Here is a 5,112-nt window from a genome sequence, read left to right as displayed (position 1 = left end):
CACTCCCAGGAAGCTGTCAGACCCCTGTGGTCTCCAGCAGTGCCAACTACCCCACTCCATCAGCATAGCACCAGGCATGCGGGTTCCCCATGGGCCTCAGGGCAACACCAGTGCAGCATCAGGAAAGCAGTAGTCACTGGAACAAGAAGCAGGGGACAGCGCACCTTCTACCCCAGGAGCAGAGTTCAAATTTAAAAGCAAGGAAAAAGGCTGGAAAAGACGAGCCAGGAACAACAACAAAACAGAACATGACCATAGAAAGTTGTGGTGAAAGGGAAGTTCAAGACACAAACTCAGAAGAGGACAGCAACATCAAAACATCTGTGGGCAAAACCCCAAAGAAAAGTGGGAACTGGTCTCAAGCACAGAAAGAACTCATAGAAAAGCTCCAAAAGATTAAAAAGCAAATAAGGGAGGTAGAAGAAAAATTGGGAAAAGAAATGAGAGTGATGCAAGAGAATTATGAAAAAAAAGAGTCAACAGCTTAGAAAAAGAAAACAACTCCTTAAAAAGTAAAATTGGGGAGGGGCAGAGCCAAGATGGTGGAGTAAAACCCAAAACCTTTCCAAATACCTGTAAAAAATGACTCTAAACAAATTCCAGAGCAGCAGAACTCACAAAATTACAGAATGGAATAAACTTCCAGCCCAAGACAACATGGAAGGTTGATAGGAAAGGTTTGTTAGACCATTCTGAGAAAAAAAGTGAAGTCCAGCACTGGCTGCATGGCACAGATGAGGCTGGAGCAGGCCTCAGGGGACTGAATCGTTGGAAGCTGGGGCACTTTCCAGACTTCTCAACCCACAAATGCCAAAGACAACTTAGAAGGTCAGTAGGAAAGGTCTGTCTAGACCTCAGTGAGACAGGAGTGTGGTCTGACCCCAGTCCCAGGGTAGAGGCAGCAGCGGTGGCTGCTTCTGGAGTTCTCAGCCCACAGACAGTGGGGGAATTGAGCATGGGGAGACTGAGCAGATGATCAGAGGGGGATTGCAGGGTTCTCTTTCCTAATGCTGAGGCAGGATTCTCTTGCTTTGCCCTGCTTGGATCCAGGTTGCAGTCCTGGGTGTCAGTCCTGGGGTGAGGAGGAGAGCAGGTGTGGCAGAGCTTGTGGCTGCAGTAAAGAGAGAAGCCTCTTCATAATTCCATGGCAGAAAAGAGTGCTTGTGGCCACTCACAGACCAGAACACAGACCAGGAGAGGAGAAAACACCTCTTCTTTGCTCATACCACCTTGGAAGAACTGAAAATTTACAAGTCCCTAGAAATATCTCTGAAAACAGCTGCACAAAACCCCTGATGCCTGGGACAGTACACCCTCCACACTGGAACCAAAGACCCACATTAGCAAAGAGCTAAATAGTCAAGTAATTTGCAACAGTGGAAAAAAATCAGACTATAGAATCTTACTTTGGTGACAAGGAAGATCAAACCATACAACCAGAAGAAGACAAAAAAGTTAAAGCTCCTACATCCAAAACCTCCAAGAAAAATATGAATTGGTCACAGGCCATGGAAGAGCTCAAAAAGGATTTTGAAAATCAAGAGAAGTAGAGGAAAAATTGGGAAGAGAAATGAGAGCAATGCAAGAAAATAATGAAAAGCAAGTCAAGGGGTGGGTAAGTAGCACAGCGAATAGAGCACCGGCCCTGGTGTCAGAGGACCTGAGTTCAAACCCGGCCTCAGACACTTAACACTTACTAGCCATGTGACGTTGGGCAAGTCACTTAACCCGAATTGCCCTGCCTCTCCCCCTCCAAAAAGCAAAAACAAAACCAAACAAAAAAAAAGAAAAGCAAGTCAATAGCTTGCTAAAGGAGACCCCCCCCCCAAATGCTGAAGGAAAATAATACCTTAAATAATAGACTAGCCTCTTTATCCCCTCCCCCCCTCCTTCCTGCTCCTTCTCTTCTTCTACTCTTCCACCTTTTCCTTCTCCTCTCCTCCTCCATCTATCCCTCCTCTATCTCTTCCCTTTCTTCCCTCTTTCATCTGCCTCTGATACTACAACCTCCTGCCTCAATCTAAGATTCCTGTGGAGGCTTAAGCTTCGTATTCGACTTGAAGGTAGAAGTTCCTTGAAAGATATAGAACATTTTTTGTTTGCTGATGAAGGCTCTCTCCTATCCATGGTGACATAGTAGAATTCCATGGTCCATAAGGAATAAGAAAAACAGAAATGCTCTATCATCTGACTGCAAGATGTATCCTTCCAAAAGGTAGATTAGAAGTCGAAGTCTTATTTATTGATTGACACAGACTTTGATATGCTTCGGCTAGTTACAATTCTTGAACATAAACTTCCCAAAGCACAGAAGACATAATAAAACACTGTCCTGGAAGATTTTTTCCTGTGAAATGCAGCAGTAGTAACCAGTTCATTATCGCCCTTTACTCACTGGAAACTCTGTTTTGTAGCCACCCACCCCTCTGCCTTGTCATTTTAGATAGTTTATCAGCATTCTATTGGATAGACTTCCTATTGGAGGAGAAAGCCTTAACTTAGAAGTTACTCTGAAGGAATGTTCTTTGTAAAAGAATATCACTTGGTTCCCTTTGCAAAAACATAAACTATAATGTGAAAAAGTTCAAATTCAATAGAAAGATCATCCTTAAAACTTTCTTGTGAAGAAGTAGCTATAGACTATAGACCCTATTTTTGTAAGTGATGGCAACAAATGGTAAACCACAGAATATTTTTTTTCAGACATGATAATACTGAAAGTAGCAACCAAATGTTTTCGATAGTGTCATGTCCTCTAAAAAACAATATAATAAAGCATTTATTTAGTATTAGAGAAAATGGGGTTCATCTTTGCTAATCTGTATCAGAAATGGCCTACACGCAGGTGTTGTCTTCAAAGTATCTGAAAACTTCTTCCTCTTGATGATAATGCTTTGATGATGTATCAGCATTTCTGGATTTTAAGGACTAAAAAGGTTAACATATCAATATTTCTATATAAATTACTCACAGTGTTTCTTAAATAAGAATAATTTCAGGTGTAAGGAAAAAATTTTTTGAATTGGAGGGGCAAAGCCAAGATGGCAGAGTAGAAACACAAACCAGGCATGGGCCCCAGCTCCAACCACTTCCAATACCTGTAAAAAATGATTCTAAACAAATTTTAGAGCTACAGAATCCACAAAATGACAGAGAGAAACAAATCTCCCACTGAAGGCATCCTGGCAGACTGACAGGAAAGGTCCCTCACAAGTGTGCTGGGAGCTGAGTGCAGTCCCACAGGAGCCATGCAGTTCTGGCCCCAGGGAGGCCCTAACCAGCGGCGGCTGGAGCAGACTTCAGGAGAGTGAATCACCAGCAGCTGTGGTGGTTTCCACACTTCTCAATCCATAAATGCCAAAGACAAAGTGAAAGGTCAGTGTAGAACTCTGTTGGAACAGGGGGACAGAAGAGTGTGGTCTGGCCCCTTCCCCTGTGGCAAGAGGTGGAGGATGTGCAGTGGCTGCAGTTGCTGCCACGTGGCTGCCTCCAGAGGTCTTGGCCTGCAGATCATAGGGGGACCAAACAACCATTCAGAGGGAAATCGCTCTTGCTTTAACCTGCTTGGATCTGGATCACAGTCTTGGGTGGTGGTCCTGGGGTGTGTGGCCAGTGTTCCAGAACTTGTGGGAGCTGTAAAGAGGGCTCCCTCCTAATAACTCTGGCATCTGCAAAAAACCCCAGCAATTTGGGACAAAGCTCTCTCCATTCTGGAAACAGAATTCTACCATGACAAAGAACTCCAAAGCCAAGTAAGTGACTGGCTGTAATGGGAATATAAATTTTTAAGATCTTCCCTGCCCCTAGGCTAAAGTGCACCTGGAGCCTGGGGTGGGAGGCTTGTTTTTCAGTAGATACTTTTTGATTGGCCAGTGGGTCCAGAAGGTTGTTACATTCTCTGAGCCAGGTGAAGGCTATATAAATCCTGATGTGAGGCTTTGTTTTGGGGCTCACTTTGAGAAGTGTTCTGTGATTTGATCATATGAAACTCTGGGAAGCCATTGTTGAGAGCCCCCCAGCTTTGAAAAACCCAGATGTTGATTTGGTATGGATGTAATGGTTGGACAGTTTGGAAACCTGTCTACTTGATCTGTTTCTCTGTCTTGATATTTCTGTCTGTATACTCTGAAGTTCAGGGTGCTGAACTTTTTCCCCTGAACTAGCTAAACAATATATATTTGACTGATTAAAGTAAGCTTGTTAACCAATTTTGAGTTGCTTTCCTTTAGCAAAACATATCTGAGAACCCGTGTTGGCAGCCACCCTGGGGACACTGGGGTGCTTGCTGCTACAAAATGGCAATGAGGATGGGAGCTGCAGAGTAAAAGGGAAGTATAGTGGCTGGGATAATTGTTTGTTTCCAAGTTGTGGTAGCTGTGACTCTGTGGAGCCATGGACCAGAAGAGAAGAATGGCCTGCATGCGGACTTCGCTGAGCTGAGAGCAGGAATGGTGAGCTGCTTGTATCGGGACCTGGGCAGAAGCCAGGAGTGGCTGCCGCCTGCGGGAGGAAAAGGAAACCAGGAGTTCAGAATTCAGCCACAGGAAAAGATAAGAACTGAGCATCAAAGCAGGGGCACTGAATGTGTTTCCTTGCTTTGGATCCACAGAGTTTGGGACCCAGGGGGAGGATAGACTTGTGACTATGGTGGGTGGGATGAAGTGCCTTGGACCCCCAAGGACCCCACCTTGTTGGTTTTGTTGCCCAGCCCCCTCTCCGTACTTGGAAGCGGGGGCTGGAGCTGTGTGAGGGAAAGGACACCCCCCTTTGCCCAAGAGAACTTTATTTGGACTCTTGTTTTGAATTGAGGTGATAATACAATGTACTTTGTGTTTGTTTAAGGCCCAGTGGCCACTTTGGTAACTTTAGTTCTGTATCTTGAAAATGTGACCTAAGAGATGTTTAGTGCTAATTTGAAAGTAAATTGACTATGCTATGGCCATGAAAGATCTTGGGGCCGAATGTAATGGGAATGTAAATTTTTAAGATCTTCCCTGCCCCTAGACTAAGTGCACCTGGACCCTGGGGTGGGAGGCTTGTTTTTCAGTAGATACTTTTTGATTGGTGTAATAAGAATGTAAATTTTAAAGATCTTCCCTGCCCCTAGGCTAA

The 5,112-nt window shown here is 44.4% G+C and overlaps 1 long non-coding RNA gene and 1 pseudogene across 1 annotated transcript in view; one reads left to right on the top strand and one right to left on the bottom strand.

Moving 5' to 3' along the window:
• The first annotated feature begins 89 nt into the window (after positions 1-89).
• On the top strand, positions 90-4,168 carry LOC138154316 (DNA repair protein XRCC2-like; annotated as a pseudogene).
• Positions 4,169-4,313: 145 nt separating this feature from the next.
• The window catches only part of LOC138153839 (uncharacterized), a 50,257-nt gene continuing 49,458 nt past the window's right edge, over positions 4,314-5,112 (bottom strand). The window contains exon 3 of the long non-coding RNA XR_011166476.1: positions 4,314-4,500. This is a non-coding gene — a long non-coding RNA (uncharacterized lncRNA). The remainder of the gene's footprint in view (positions 4,501-5,112) is intronic.

The sequence above is a fragment of the Petaurus breviceps genome, unplaced genomic scaffold (genome assembly GCF_028583685.1).
Source record: "Petaurus breviceps papuanus isolate PSGF00001 unplaced genomic scaffold, PetGlider_PUasm1.0 91041, whole genome shotgun sequence".
NCBI classification, from domain to species: domain Eukaryota; kingdom Metazoa; phylum Chordata; class Mammalia; order Diprotodontia; family Petauridae; genus Petaurus; species Petaurus breviceps.
The sequence above is the reverse complement of the archived record's forward strand: the minus strand, read 5'-3'. Positions and strand labels throughout refer to the sequence as shown.